This window comes from Ovis aries, chromosome 5, assembly GCF_016772045.2.
Source record: "Ovis aries strain OAR_USU_Benz2616 breed Rambouillet chromosome 5, ARS-UI_Ramb_v3.0, whole genome shotgun sequence".
Lineage (NCBI taxonomy): Eukaryota > Metazoa > Chordata > Mammalia > Artiodactyla > Bovidae > Ovis > Ovis aries.
This window is the reverse complement of record NC_056058.1, coordinates 30,767,892-30,784,750: the sequence shown is the minus strand read 5'-3', so window position 1 is coordinate 30,784,750 and position 16,859 is coordinate 30,767,892. Positions and strand designations below refer to the sequence as shown.

The following is a 16,859-nucleotide window of genomic DNA, read 5'->3' as shown; positions in this document are numbered from 1 at the left end:
CCAGATCCTCTGGATTTGTTTTGTCACCCTGAATAACCTCACTCTAATCTCCTTCACATTGTGGGAAAAGCCAGCTTCTTTGCAAAGTCTCTGTGAAGTGTATATTTCTCCTCACTTCCAGCTGCTCCCCTTGCCCATGGTCACTGATCTGTCTGCATCTTGTCCCCTGGACCTGATGCTCTTTTACAGCTTTTCTCCTCAGACTGAACACTGCACCTATTCTGTTCTTGCCAAAGCACAAGCAGCACAAGACTTCTGAAGTCTACAATGTTTTACGAAAACTAAGGAGAGATGGTGGAGGAGTTTAGTCTGGCTCACGTGCCAGCACTCACTTTACTTTATAGTTTATATGATAGTAACTTAAATTTTCACATTTGATAATGCACAAGGGGAGATTTCTCTTTGATTAGATCCCACTTTTCTTTTTCCTTCCTTATCCAAATTACAGCCAGCTTCTCAGCCAATTCTGTTTAGGACCTTTATTCTCCCCTTCTAGCTGCCTTCAACCCCATTACTGTCACTTTATGATATACAGCACTTGACCAGTAAGACCCTTTTTGAGATATTTTCTTCAATAAAGACCCATCTCTACCAAGCTTCCTACTAAAACGTAGAAGTTAAGAGAGTACTCATTAATCCAGAGAGATTTTTAGGAACCTGGTTGGATTGCAGCAGAAATATTTTTTATGTGTTCAGAATAACTCCTCAGAAGTTGTGGAACTGGGAGTAATGGTTTTGTTGCTACTGTTCTGTTTCATTTGTGTGTTTTCTTCCAATTACATCAGCACTCAGATAAATAGATTTTTATAAATGAATGTGTGACCTCTTATTATAAGATGATTAACCTGCACATTAACCTGTTTTTTTTTATTTTTAATTCCTGTGTTTTATTTGAGAAGACAGTGTATTTGAATATCTGTTGTTCTGTCCATATTAATGGCTAAAATTCCAACGTTTGCTGGGAGTGACAAAGACACAGTAACCAAATGTTTACACAGTTAGATGAGTAGAAGAAATTTGAGAGAATAAATATATTTGATTACTTGAGAAGTATATTAATTTTAGAAGAAACTAATCTGTTAGAATTTCAAGAAGACAGGCTATCAGCTCTATAACATTAATTAATGGATTCAAAAAATATTTAAGCACTGTCTACTAGGCCAAGGTACTATTCTTAGAACTGGGATATAATAATACGTAGGAAAAAACAGTGTTTGCATTCTGATGGAAATAGGCAGATCAAGTAAATACAAATTTAATATCAACTATAGAATATGTCTTTTTTTCAGAGTGAGGGGTTGCAAGTTGCAGATGTATAATATAGAGATTCACAATTTTTAAATGTTATATTGTACTCATAGTAACTATAAAATATTCGCTATATTGGATATATATTGTACAGTATATGCTTGTGGCATATTTTATACATAAGTCTGTACTTTTACTCCCCTACCCCTATCTTGCCCCTCTGTGCTTTTCTCTCCCCAGTAGTAACCACTAGGTTGTCCCTCTTTGTCTGTGAGGCATTAGTTGTTATATATTTTAGATTCCACATATAAGTGATATCATACAGTATTTGTCCTTCTCTGTCCAACATATTTCACTCAGCAGAGTGCCCTCGATGTCCATCCAGGTTGTTGCAAATGGCAAACTATTATGTTGATAAAATATCTGGAGAAAAATACAGTGGTATATGGGAAATAGGAAATGACGAAGGTTGGAAAGCCAGGGTTGTAAAGATGCTATTTTATTGAGCACTTGATAAGGTGACATTTGAACATATCCAAAGGAATTTGTGGAGCCAGATTTGTGTGATCTGTGAGAAGACGATTTCAGGAGAGGAAAGGAAAGTATATGACGGAGGACCCTGTGTCAAGTGTGGAAAAGTTGTTTGGCTTAGAGTAAGTGAGGGAAGAGTAATGGGAGATGGGGCTCATTGTTGTAAGGGTTGTGTGGAATCTTGTAGTGATTTTTAGCACTTTGGATTTTATTCTGAGTAAGTTCAGTTCAGTCTCTCAGTCGTGTCCGACTATTTGCAACTCCATGAACCGCAGTATGCCAGGCCTCCCTGTCTATCACCAGCTCCTAGAGTTAACCCATACCCATGACCATCAAGTCAGAGATGCCATTAAACCATCTCATCCTCTGTCATCGCCTTCTCCTGCCCTCAATCTTTCCCAGCATCAGGAACTTTTCAAATGAGTCAGCTCTTCGCATCAGGTGGCCAAAGTATTGGAGTTTCAGCTTCAACATCAGTCCTTCCAATGAACACCCAGGACTGATCTCCTTTAGGATGGACTGGTTGAATCTCTTTGCAGTCCAAGGGACTCTCAAGAGTCTTCTCCAACACCACAGTTCAAAAGCATCAATTCTTCGGCACTCAGCTTTCTTTATAGTCCAACTCTCACATTCATACATGACCACTGGAAAAAACATGGCCTTGACTAGACGGACCTTTGTTGGCAAAGTAATGTCTCTGTTTTTTAATATGCTGTCTAGGTTGGTCATAACTTTCCTTCCAAGAAGTAAGCATCTTTTAATTTCATGGCTGCAATCACCGTCTGCAGTGATTTTGGAGTCCAGAAAATAAAGTCAGCCACTGTTTCCACTATTTCCCCATCTACTTGCCATGAAGTGATGGAACTGGATGCCATGATCTTAGTTTTCTGACTGTTGAGCTATAAGCCTACTTTTTCACTCTTCTCTTTCACTTTCATCAAGAGGCTTTTTAGCTCCTCTTCCCTTTTTGCCATTAGGGTGGTGTCATCTGCGTATCTGAGGTTATTGATATTTCTCCCAGCAGTCTTAATTCCAGCTTGTGCTTCTTCCAGCCCAGTGTTTCTCATGATGTACTCTGCATATAAGTTAAATAAGCAGGGTGACAATATACAGCCTTGACGTACTCCTTTTCCTATTTGGAACCAGTCTGTTGCTCCATGTCCAGTTCTAACTGTTGCTTCCTGACCTGCATATAGGTTTCTCAAGAGGAGGTCAGGTGGTCTGGTATTCCCATCTCTTTCAGAATTTTCCACAGTTTATTGTGATCCACACAGTCAAAGGCTTTGACATAGTCAATAAAGCAGAAATAGATGTTTTTCTGGAACCTTCAGAATGGGCTTGGAAGCATTATTGTTGTCAAAAACATTCCTTAATTGTGTTTCTGAAGTGGTAAGTGTTTCTATTCTGCCTAATAGCTGTAATTAGCAGGTGGAAAAATGAATGTTTTTGTAATCATTCCATAGTTAAAATCTGCCAAGAGGAAATAACTGAATTCATTAAATACATCATTTTCATCCTCAAAAATGTAAAGTGATAAATCCAGGTGTTCAGTTAAAGACTGAAAATTAAAGTAGAACAAGATAATTTTCTCGTTCTGTGCACTGTTGTAGAAATTCCCTAAGTGAGCATCTTTTTCTTTTTCAGCTAAATTCTTTATTTGTTTTTCATTTATTTTAGGTCAACATTTAATTTATGAAAATGAAACTCTATTAAGACAGACCACACATGCACAAATGAAAAATTACTATTTGTCATTATTGTCATTGTCTTATAGGTAAATACCAGGCCTACAGAGCCAGATTCTCTGGCATGAAATCCTAAATTTAAATACCTACTAGTGTTGTGATCTTAGCTAAGAGTATTTAACCTTGTCTTTCAGTTTTGTCATTTGTAAAATAGGGATGAAAATCACATGTACTTCATAATGTGAATTAACTGAGTTAAAACACATATATATACACATATACTTGACCACCTCATACAGAGTTGACTCATTGGAAAAGACTCTGATGCTGGGAGGGATTGAGGGCAGGAGGAGAAGGGGACGACAGGATGAGATGGCTGGATGGCATCACCGACTCGATGGACGTGAGTTTGAGTGAACTCCAGGAATTGGTGATGGACAGGGAGGCCTGGTGTACTACAATTCATGGGGTCACAAAGAGTCGGACACGACTGAGTGACTGAAGTGATAACACATTTACATTGCTTGGCATCTAATAAATGCTTAATATATATTAGCTAAAAATATGAAAAGTGAAAGTGTTAGTTGCTCAGTCATGTCTGACTCTTTGTGACCCCATGGACTGTAGCCTGCCAGGCTCCTCTGTTCATGAAATTTTCCAGGCAAGAATACTGGAGCTGGTTGCCATTTCCTACTCCAGGAGATCTTTACCAGGAATTGAAACTGTCTCTCCTACGTCTTCTGCATTGGCAGGTGGGTTCTTGACTGCTGAGCCATCTGGGAAATCTTGGGCTTAACTACATCTATGACTAAATCTAACTCTTCAAGTTTACACACACACACACAAACACACACACACAGAATGAAATTGGATATGACTAGTAGGAACACATAACTACACACCTTCATCCCACTATAAATTCATGAACAAGAAGAGCAAATAAGCCTATAATGCTTTCTAAAATTCTTACTTTATTTCACTCTTCCACTCATATATTCTCCTTTCTCTTCATATCATTAGTACGTGTCCTCTCAACTCATTCTCAGAGGTTGACTTTGATTACTACTTCACTGTACTGACTGAAGCTGTCAGGAGAAAACTTCCACAGACTCCCACTCCTAGTCTTGCCATCTACATCTACAAAACATCTTGATGTTTTTCTGGAACTCTCTTGCTTTTTCCATGATCCAGAGGATGTTGGCATGTCTTTTCTAAAACCAGCTTGAACATCAGGAAGTTCATGGTTCACATATTGCTGAAGCCTAGCTTGGAGAATTTTGAGCATTACTTTACTAGCATGTGAGATGAGTGCAATTGTGTGGTAGTTTGAGCATTCTTTGGCATTGCCTTTCTTTGGGATTGGAATAATGAGCCTTCTAATACATAAAAAAGATACCTCTCTACTTTTTTTTTTTGTCTTAGCAGTATGTTCAGTGAAAAGTTTTTATATTTTTGAAAGTAAATTATCCAAGTGTATTATATGACAATGTTGTTAATACACCTCAAAATTTTTCCAGTTTTCTGCAATTATATAAATGATTTTTTTGTATAATGACTATACCTGGAAATTTTCTATCTTACTTATTAGTTGAGGTAATTGATTTGAAAATTAGAAGAATTATCTGCATAGAATTAAATGGCAGTTATGTAATTTTCAAATATGGAGACAGTTTTCTTCCTTTCTGATCTTTTATTTATTTTTTATCATCTCATTTCATTGCCTAGAACCCACAGTATATGTGACATGTATGCAGTGTTACTGATCTTTAGGAGGGAAAATTCAATACTTCACCATGATATATGGTTTTAGCTGCATTTTTAAATAAGTTTTTGTAGAGTGAATGAATGAATTATTTTTTGGTTCTCTTTTTCATCATGAATGTGAGTTGAGAGGGGTTTTTTGTGACTATTGAGATAAATGTAAAATTTCTCCTTCATTTCATTAATATCTTGTATTATATGATATTAAAATTTTAAACTAAATTTGAATTCTAGAAATAAACGCAGTTTGATCATGACATACTTTTTTTTAAAATTTAGAACTCAATATGCATCTTAGATTTGTTTTTTCAACCTGTTTAATGTTTTATTGAAATGTATTTATCAAAGTTTTGTATAGGGTTATGATGGCCACATAAATTGTGAAGTGTTTCTTTCTCTACAATCTTTAAACATGTATTTTGTATGAAGTTGCAGTATTTGTTTTTTGCAGGTTTGATAGAATTCACCAGTGGACTGCTATGGAGTTTGTGGAAAGATTTTTTAATTAATTCAAGTTCTGTAGTATTTACAATGATACTAAAAGCTTCTGTATCAACTTATGTCATTTTTGATAAGTAGGTTTTCTACAGAATTTTTGAGTTTTATCTATGTAATCTAGTTTACTGATATAAAGTTGATCCTAATAGTCTCTTAGTTTAAGTCCAAAGAATCTATAAAACTATTCTTCTTACATTCTGAATTTTGATAATTGTATCTTTCTATCCTTTTCCCTGATTGGCTTATAAGTTTGATTGTTTTTATTTCATTCTCATCAAATATTCTCCATACTATTTCTAATTATATTTTATAATACTATATTTAAATCTTCCAGTATTATATTTATTCTACAGATATACCTAAGGCTAAATCAAATATACTATATGTCATGGCAAAAAAAAAGGCTAATTATAATAATATGGTTCTTGTTCAAGATTTTAAAAATAATGATTGTTGAGTCATTTTTAGAATTTATAAGTTTAAACAGATGTCTTCCTTACGGTATTAATATTTATTAACAAATGATAATATTTCTACATTTCTGCATTAACAAATGATAATCATTTCTGCAAATGATAATATTTCTACAATTTCACACAAAAACTTGAGCTCATATTACATATTCTATGGATATATTTCTGCCTAAAATATAAATTATTTTTTAAGTTGATGTAGTTTGTAATCAAACCTTATGTAGAAGGCAATTCATTAATAAGCTAGTTATCTTTTCCTACGAAGCATTTTTATTTTATTCATAGTTTTTGTGTTTTAAGATAGTAAAGGGAGACTTCCATTCATATCTCAGCCTATACTGAGCCATGCATGCAGAGTCATTATTAAAACATCGTTTTTATTAAACCTTTTTTTCAACTCCTTGTTTTAGTATTAAAACATCTATTGTTACTTGATATGAAATTCTAATGTAAAAAGAAATTTCATGGAAAAAAATTGTAATCTAGATGTTTAGAGATTGAGCAATATGGACATATTTTGCTTAGTATTTTTGAAAGGCAAATTGTTATACTTAATATTACATGTCTGAAAATTACTTTGAAGCTACACAGGGAAAATGCCTAAAAGAAATTAATGATTAATTGTGGAGATTTATATGTGCTATCCCATTTAATCATAAGCTAAGAAAGAAATAAGAACAAGGAGGTTATAAGTCTGAAACGGAAGAAGACTCTATGGGCCTAAAGCCATTATTCTAGAAAATAAATCCTGCCACACATCACAGGGAATGAACACAGTAAATTTCAGGATTTAGAAAATGTTTCTTGTGGGAGAGAATCCCATTAAAGTAGATATGAATTACTTCAAAAGAAGGTCCATGGCAGTGTCAACTGCCTTTAACATGAAGAATACTTCTCTCCTCATTTCATTATGTTTATATCAAATTCTGTGATTTTTGTTTATGATCAATAAGCAGTTTCTTCTAAGAACACTGAAAGGTTACAGCCTGGTTTGCTCACAGTAATGATGATTTACTGGAATGTGAGTCATCCCTATTTAATTCACCATATTGAGTCATCAATTATCAGAGGCCCTGATGGGTTCGTTGTATTTATAAGTGTCCTTTGGCTAATGGAGGTTTGAGTTCCTATCATAATGTAAGCCAAACATTGATTTTAGTTTATAAGACCCAGTTTCCTCCATCAAATATATTCTTAGTAGGAACCAGTATTACGTAGCTTCATTTGTTGTCAACTGAAGGAGAGACTCAATCCAGGAATGAACAGAGATGGGATGAATGGACAATTCTGAGTGCAGCTGATTTTCATGATTAACAACAAGAAATTGACTAAGTCTGAAATTAATTCATTTAAAATTTTTCTTTTGCATTTCTGAAAAAAGTAAATATAACACATTTAACATAGCATATTAATACATGTAATAATCCTTAACACTTTCTTATCCACTAACAGTACTCTTATCATTTACTGTCTAAGTTAGTATGCAACTCTTGTTTTCTTTTTACCAAACGTATTACCTTAAAAATCCTCCACAGAGCTTTGCCTTTTTTCTTCTGTGTGGATAGTGTTGGTATTTGTTTCAGAAAATAACTGTGTTTATCATAGTCACATTTATTTCCTTGGGATCTATGTTTTCTAAGTATGTGGTTGTTTGTGACTAAATTCTGACTGAAGGCATTCAGGACTTTAAATATTTAGAATATTTAGAAATTTTAATAACTGATTAGTAACTACCCCTAGTCCTCACAAAGACTGTTCTTTTAGCTCAGAATCTTAGCCTCAAAATCTACATGCTTTTTCTCAGAGAAGCTTGGTTCTTTCTTTTTAAAGTGCTGATGCTGCTGCTGCTGCTAAGTCGCCTCAGTTGTGTCCGACTCTGTGCGACCCCAGAGATGGCAGCCCACCAGGCTCCCCCGTCCCTGGGATTCTCCAGGCAAGAACACTGGAGTGGGTTGCCATTTCCTTCTCCAGTGCATGAGACTGAAAAGTAAAAGTGAAGTCGCTCAGTCGTGTCCGACCTGTAGCGACCCCATGGACTGCAGCCTACCAGGCTCCTCTGTCCATGGGATTTTCCAGGCAAGGGTAAAGTGCTACTTCAATGTAAATCACTGATTTTTTCTTTAATTGGCAGTTAATACCCAAAGTAATCTGCCAAAAATTTCTCTTCTGTGATGAATATATGAAGTGTTGTATTTTTTTCTATAACAGTGTTTTATAGATCTGCAAATGCAACATTTTCATAGGTGTGAAAGTGAAAGGGAAGTCGCTCAGTCATGTCCGACTCTGTGACCCCAACGACTGTAGCCTACCAGGCTCCTCTGTCCATGGGATTTTCCAGGCAATAGTCCTGGAGTGGACTGCTATTTCCTTCTCCAGGGGATCTTCCCAACCCAGGGATCGAACCCAGGTCTACTGCTTTGTAGACAGACCCTTTACCGTCTGAGCCACCAGGGAAGTCAAAACTAAGTGTCTTCTTAAGGCAAGGCATTGTACTAGGTATAAGATTTGTGGTCATCAATAGAACATACATAGACTCTATCCTTGTAGAACTAGAGCAAAAAATAGTAAAGAGCTAAATATATATCCAATTCATTACATTTGTGAAACATGCTATAAAGTTCAATAGTGTTCTATGAGTGTAAAATAGGATTGCCACTTAACATGACTAATTCATCACTACCAGAATCTTGATACTGGCAAACTACCAGCATATAAAAAACATAAGATTGGAAACCTAGCTTTGTCATTTGATATTAAAGGTGACATATGAATAAGACAGATTTATCAAAGTCAGAAAATAAGCCTTAAACATAACCTGATAACTGTCCCTTAACTAGTCACTAAAGATCAAAAGGAAATGAGATTGTTCCTGATTTTTAGAAATTCATGGTATAAAGAGAAGTTATAGATATACAAATGCCCTTGTGGCTCAGACTATAAAAAGTCTGCCAAAAATGCATGAGACTTGGGTTCAATCCCTGGGTCAGGAAGACCCTCTGGAGAAGAAAATGGCAACCCACTCCAATATTTTTGCCTGGAGAATTCCATGGACAGAGGAGCCTGGTGGGCTATAGCCCATGGGCTTGCAAAGAGTCAGACACGACTGAGTGATTGTCACTCGCTATACATATACACTGGGCTTCCCAGGTAGTTCAGTGGTAGAGAATATGCTTGCCAATGCAAGAGATGCAGGTTCAATCCCTGGGTCAAGAAGATCCCTTGGAGGAGAAAATGGCAACCCACTCCAGTATTCTTGCATGGGAAATCCCAGGGACAGAAGAGCCTGGTGAGCTACATTCCATAGGGTCACAAAGAGACACGACTGAAGTGACTGAGCATGCACATACTTCTATTTGAATATGTTTCAGTCATAAATACTATAGTATTCAGGTTGTTGAATCTATGGAACAGTATATAAGAAGGAACCACATAGAGTGAGGGCCATTTATAAGTTAGACTCTGATTTTCAACTGTGTGGAGGGTTAACAACTCTCTCATTGTTCAAGGGTCAACTGTACATTGTGATTCAGCTTCTCCTTCTACCAGATCTTGCCTTTCTCGCATTCTTACAGGCGAACGTCCCAAGAACACTGTCTAGCAACTTTTCTATTAAAAATTCACATTTTCAAAAGGAAACCCTCTTACACTGTTGGTGGGAATGCAAACTAGTACGGTCACTATGGAAAACAGTGTGGAGATTCCTTAAAAATTGCAAATAGAACTGCCTTATGACCCAGCAATCCCACTGCTGGGCATACACACCGAGGAAACCAGAATTGAAAGAGATGCATGTACCCCAATGTTCATCGCAGCACTATTTATAATAGCCAGGACATGGAAACAACCTAGATGTCCGTCAACAGATGAATGGATAAGAAAGCTGTGGTACGTATACACAATGGACTATTACTCAGCCATTAAAAGGAATACATTTGAATCAGTTCTAATGAGGTGGATGAAACTGGAGCCGATTATACAGAGTGAAGTAAGCCAGAAAGAAAAACATCAATACAGTATACTAACGCATATATATGGAATTTAGAAAGATGGTAACGATAACCCTGTATGCAGGACAGCAAAAGAGACACAGATGTATAGAACAGTCTTTTGGACTCTGAGGGAGAGGGAGAGGGTGGGATGATTTGGGAGAATGGTATTGAAACATGTATGCTATCATGTAAGAAACGAATCGCCAGTCTGTGTTTGATACAGGATACAGGATGCTTGGGGCTGGTGCACGGGGATGATCCAGAGAGATGATATGGGGTGGGAGGTGAGAGGAGGGTTCAGGATCGGGAACTCATGTACACCCGTGGCTGATTCATGTCAATGTATGGCAAAACCAATACAGTATTGTAAAGCAAAATAAAAGTAAAAATTAAAGAAAAATTGGAAAATCCAATCATCAAAAAAATTTCACATTTTCAGGAAATGTGAGCTAAGATAGTAGTAGCACAAATCCCAGAACATCCATTTCTTTAAAATATGCTATTGTTTAAATTTTAAAAAAATTATGGGTCTTATGACATAGGTAGATATAGATTATTTCACAATAAAAGTAAAAAGTAGATGTGGGAATAATAGTAATATTCCTTTTATACTGAAGAGACATAATATTACTTGAAGAAAGACTGTGATAAGATGCATATTGCAAATTCTGGAGCTTGTACTGTATAAACTTAAAAATTACAACTAAGCTAGTAAGATAAGACCATGGTAGAGAAAAATGAATAATGAAAATATTTAGATAGAATTCAGGGACAAATAACAGAAAATATGGCACACTCTTCTCCTTGGTGCTGCCTGTGGAGGTGGTAGCCATTTCTTTGGCATCATGGCCACCCTCAGACCTCTCATGAAGTCAAAGATTACCAAAAAGAGGAGCAAGAAGTCCATCCAGTACCAGTCAGATTACGTCAGAATTAAATGGAATTGGCAGAAACCCAGTGGAATTGACAGTAAGGTGCACAGAGGATTCAGGGGCCAGATCTTGATGCCCAGCATTGGTTATTGCAGGAACAAGAAGGCAAAGCACATGCTGCCCAGTGGCTTCTGGCAGTTCCTCATCCACAGCGTCAAGGAACTTGAAATGCTGCTGATGTGCAACACACATTGCTGCGATTGCTCACATCGTCTCCTCCAAGGAACTCGGAGCCATTGTGGAAAGAGCAACCTGGCTGGCCATCAGAGTCATCAATCCCAATGCCAGTCTGCACAGCAAAGAAAATGAATAGAGAGCTTGTGTGCACATTGTATTTGTGTTAAAACCATAAAACTAAAAAGTATGTATATATGGGATAAATTGAAAACAAATAGCCAGATCATACTTAAAAACAGCCATATAAATCATTAGATTAATTATAAATGTGCTAAACTTTTCAAATAAATCCAAAGAATATTATACTGCATTTTAAAACTAAATCCAATTGTATGTTGTTTACAGAAAATGAATTTTAAATGTGAAGTTACAGATTGTCTAAGAGAAGGATGGAAAAATATACAGAGAAGTCTTCAAAACTAGGAGTATTAATAAAGATGAGAAGGAGCATTTCATATAAAAAAATGTCAGCTCAACATGAAAATATAATTCTGAAACTCTAATAATAAGAGATTCATAAACTTATGAAGCAAAAATTGAAAAAGTCTATAAACAAAATTAGGCAAATCCACAATTATGGTTGAAATTTTTGCAGAAAATTACAAGGATATAAAAAACTTGAATAAATTATCAATCAATAAGTCATATTGAAATTTATAGAATAATTCACCCAACAATGGAACAAAGTGTTTTCAAAGAGCACATTAAACAAGTGGAGCATAAAATTGATTAATGCTTAACTGAAAAAATGATATTGAGCAGTTGTTCAGGACATCTTTCATCTGATTTCACATTAAATGGAAGCATGTTATGGGAATGACTCCTTTGTAGTTATCCAGACTTTGAAGTACACACATCATTTATTAAAGATTATAGGAGCAATTTCCGGAGACGGCAATGGCACCCCACTCCAGTACTCTTGCCTGGAGAATCCCATGGACAGAGGAGCCTGGTAGGCTGCAGTCCATGGGGTTGCTACTAGTCGGACACGACTGAGCAAATTCACTTTCACTTTTCACTTTCATGCATTGGAGAAGGCAATGGCAACCCACTCCAATGTTCTTGCCTGAAGAATCCCATGGACGGGGGAACCTGCTGGGCTGCCGTCTGTGGGGTCGCACAGAGTTGGACACGACTGAAGCGACTTAGCAGCAGCAGCAACAGCAGCAGGAGCAATTTCATTTTGAAAGCAGGACTTTCTGTCTGCTTAATACTATGGTAGTATTGACTACGTTAGTTGGAAATGCCCTATGACTAACTTTCTATTCCTTAACTGGTAGAGCATATTTTCTCCAATGTGGATACCTCAGATACTTTGTAATGTTATGTAAAAAATTTCAAGGAATTTTATGCAATTTTTAGCTCGTTACTTATATGTGATTATCCTAGAAAACAATCTCTTTCCCCTCAAATTCACTATTTATCTATTAATTATGTTTAATTACTCCTAGTACTTCCATATTGAAGAATGGGCTTAGAAGTATACAGCCTTTTGATTATGTGATTTTTAGAATGAATGGTTTGTTTGGTATATTCCCTAGCATCCTCTCCCTGGGCTCTTAAGTTGCATTTATTTTGGGCAGTTCATGTGATGATGTTTTTATTTTTATAGCCTATTTAGTATTTTTATCCTTTAAGATAACAAAAATTTTGTTTGACGTTTTCTTAAAATAATTGTGGCATATCCAAACAATAAATTGATACTACTAGGCACACAGCATTTACAAATATCAAAAAATGTGCTGAGCTACCTAGGGCACAAAAGAACCCTCTATATGAACCCATGTATATTCTATTACAGAACAGGTAAACCTAGTCCGTAGTAGTAGCATGTCAGTTATTGCCTAAGCCAGAGGCGAGGGTGGATAAAATGCAAACAGGGGAAACTGGCAGGGAATTATCATGGAAATATTCTGTATCTTGATAGGGTTGATGAACATATGAGTGTATACCTTTGACAAACTCACCAAACTGTAGATTAAAATATGTGCTTTCCTATCGAATGGAGATCACATTTCAGTAAATTTAATGAGTAAGAACAAAACAAAACCAAAAAGCTATTGTGTTGAAAGAAGAATGGAGGCAGAGGGATTAGCTAGAGTGCTGTGAATAATCTGAACAATGATGGTTTACATAATAGAAATGGAAAACAAGACAGATTTAGGATATATTTTGAAGGCAAATTATACATGATATCTTGATGATTTATATGTGTATATTCAACGGTGAGGATTCTGATGGATAATGAGAAATAACAAAAATCCCTGAAAATTTGGCTTAAATTGGATGGAGTTATTTCTTCCAAAAAGTTAATCTGAGGAAACAGCTAGTTTGGTAGTTGAGTTCTATGGAGAATCAAGAGTTCTATCTTGACTGTGTTAATCTTAAGATGCTTTTTAAAATGCCTGTGGACAAATATTCAGTGGATGTCGGATATATGATTCTGGAGTTGTAGGACATATTTGGATATTAAGGTACAGATGTGGAAGTCACAGTAAACAAGTTCCTAGAGAGCCTAGGACATATAGTAGCTGAAGAGAAGAGGAAGCAGCAAAGAAGAGATGAAACAGCTAACAGTTCAGATGCTCAGTTACAAGCACATAGGGTCTTAGACGTTGAGAGATGAGAGAGTTTTAGTAAGGAAGGTGAGCAGCTATGTAGAAAGCAGTGGAAATATCTGGTTAAGTAATGAACAGTAACCACTGGATCCTTGTTTTTGTGACCCTGACAAGGTTTTTCCTCTGGAATAGAAGGGATGAAAACTTGATTGAATTGGATATGAAAGATCTTATGACATGACTCTTTATCAAAAAAATTTACAATGAATTGAGAAGGAATGGAACAGTGGTAGGAAGATAATTCAGGTCAAGGTCATGGGAGATTTTATTTGATTAGTTTTTAAAAACCCAATATCAGTGCTTAGTCGTGTGCTGGTGGTAATATTCCACCAAGAAATGAGAAATGATTGATGGAGGAGAGGGAGTGTTTGAGGAAAGTCTTTGAGAAGCCATGGGATATAAACCCCAAGTAGAGGAATTTAATATATAATTTATACAGTATTTCATTTTGGGATACATAACATCATGCTAAAAGAATGTATTGATATTTTTGTGCTTAATTTAGAACCAAAAGAAAATCAGCAAAATAAGATTGGGCTCGAGTTAAGATTTGGTTAACATTCTCTGATTTATTTTCTGGTTTGGAACCATAATTTTCCCAGTTCTATATATTCTTCAGGAATATCTTGCCTTAAATACTATAAAGTGAAAATAAAAAGAATGCATTTTCTAAAGGTCATACTATTTGTGGTTGTATTTACTGAAGGAAAAAAACAATTTTATCCTGATGGAAAAACAGATGAGACTGAACAGCAGATGAGACTGTGAAAACAAGAGACAGAATATGAGAATTTGGTTTCAGGGTCTTGTGTTTAAAAGAACACAGTCCTTCAAAAATCTGCAGCCACAGAAACTGCCATTTCCAGTCCTGTGATCTACAGAGCATGACTATTAGATGTTACAGAATTGCACACCAGTCACTAGTGAAAGACTGAATTTCTGTAGTCAGTTCTTGACATTTGGAGCTAAAGACAGCTCTTCACATGGTGTGGTGAATGGAGCCAGTGAAATATTTAAGGGCCAGAGCATGAAGTGACTTTAAAATCCCATGAAACAAAGGGTGACTTACATATGAGAAGTACACATGAGGTTGTGAAAGCCTGAGCTCAAGTCTCAGGAAAAAAGAAAGTGAAAAAAGCAAATTATTTTCTCAAATACTTGCATGTAAACTTTTAGTCCTTCCACTGGGGTGACTACCAAAATTGTGAAAGGATATCCTATTCTTTCTGGTAGGTTTGGGAAACTTGGGTCATTCCCTTGCTCCTTCTACCCCCACCAAACATTGTTAACACTAAAACAGGTGTTTCAGTTAGGATCCTTTAGGTAGAAATTACTGAATAAACTAAAAGTGGCTTAAACAACGAGAATAATGTGAATGTGCTATATTGCATGATTGGAAGTCCCAAGGTCACCTCTATCAGAGTTGGTTACCTTCTTGACTCCATGGTGTGAGGGTTCCTGGTCACTCTCTCTGGGAGTCTCTAGACTTTCCCTCCTTCAGCCCAGAAAGAATACAAATAGCTCCCAACATAGAGATATCACATGGCAGTGGCAAAGGTAGGAACAAGTGAATCCCTATTTTATTTCCCTTTTGTTAGTTATGAGAAAAACAATCCCAGAAGCCTCTCACTAGATTTTCCTCTTTGTCTTCTTTCTCTGAGACATGATAAGGGAAATGAAATTATTGTGACTGGCAGAAACTGATGAACATCTGTCCCTGGAGATAGGCAAGGCCCTTAAAGATTCAGCTCCTTCATAAAAAATTAGCTCCTTCATAAGCTGGGTTTCTGCCAGCAAAGCAGATAGGGTGACTGTGATGGCTAAGGGGGCAATTCATGCTAAATGAGTAGCAGAGTGACTGGTGCACAAAGGCATTTAGTTAATATTAAATGTTCTTACTGTTTTATCAGCTGATCTTATGGGAAATACAGTAGGAGACCCCAGCCCCCTACATTTTCTGACCTTCATCCAAGCTGTCCTCAGTAGTATAGTTAGCCCTAGCTGGCTTTACTTTCTTTGGAAATCTTTTGTTACCCTGTTTGTCTCACTCCAACAGTTGTAGTTAATGAGTTGTCTGCCTCATTGATTTCCCAAAATTTTGCATATTGTAGCCAAACTGATCTTTCTAAAGGAAGATCTAATCATGTCACCATCGTCCTTAAGAGCCTATCACAATTCCTCATTGTATTACATCTGAAGGCTGAACTCTTCGGAATCATGTCCATGTAGTTGGTCTTCGGTGCAGGTGGAGGGTGGCTCCTCTGCCTTTTGGTTCTGCCATATGGAACATACAGTCGCCTTGGGGCAGGAGAAAAACAGAAGACTTGCAAGTAGGGTCTCCATTGTCCACAAATAGTCAGGTGCCCAGCCCATCTGTCAGGGTCTGAGAAGTGCCATCTTGCTTTCACCCTGAACAGGGGGAGGACATGCTTTTAGGGAACACTGTTGTAATAGATGCAGAGATGTGCCTCCTAGGTCCCCCTTCAAGGAAATACTTGCTGCCCAACTGCAGAGAATTCATGTCTCAGCAAATGGGAGCTGGGAGCTGCCTTGTCTGACGTCATGTCTTTCCTGGGACAGTCCACTTGTAGCTGAGTGAGGCAAAGAGATAAAGACGTGGCCGTTTTGGCCCATGTATATAACTCTGAAAGGCACTGCTCACTCGCAAATTCTCTGCTGGGCTGGCCAGGGCTTTCTTGTGCTTGCCTTGCAGTTTGACTTCTTTCTCTGCTCTATCTTATTTCACCATTTCTTCCATATGTTTTGATCCCTCAAGAACATCTTGTATCCCATACTCTGCTTGGTATTTGCTTCTGTAAATTACAACCTGTGACAACTAGTAATTCCTAGCAGAAAGTCCTTTAACACGCAACTTTCTTTTCGACCTCAATAATCATTACCTAACTTGAACATTTTTTGCTCCAGATGTATAGATCCTGAGTGTAAG

The 16,859-nt window shown here is 36.8% G+C and overlaps 1 pseudogene; it reads left to right on the top strand.

Moving 5' to 3' along the window:
• The first annotated feature begins 11,030 nt into the window (after positions 1 to 11,030).
• On the top strand, positions 11,031 to 11,430 carry LOC114114860 (large ribosomal subunit protein eL32-like; annotated as a pseudogene).
• Positions 11,431 to 16,859: the final 5,429 nt, after the last annotated feature.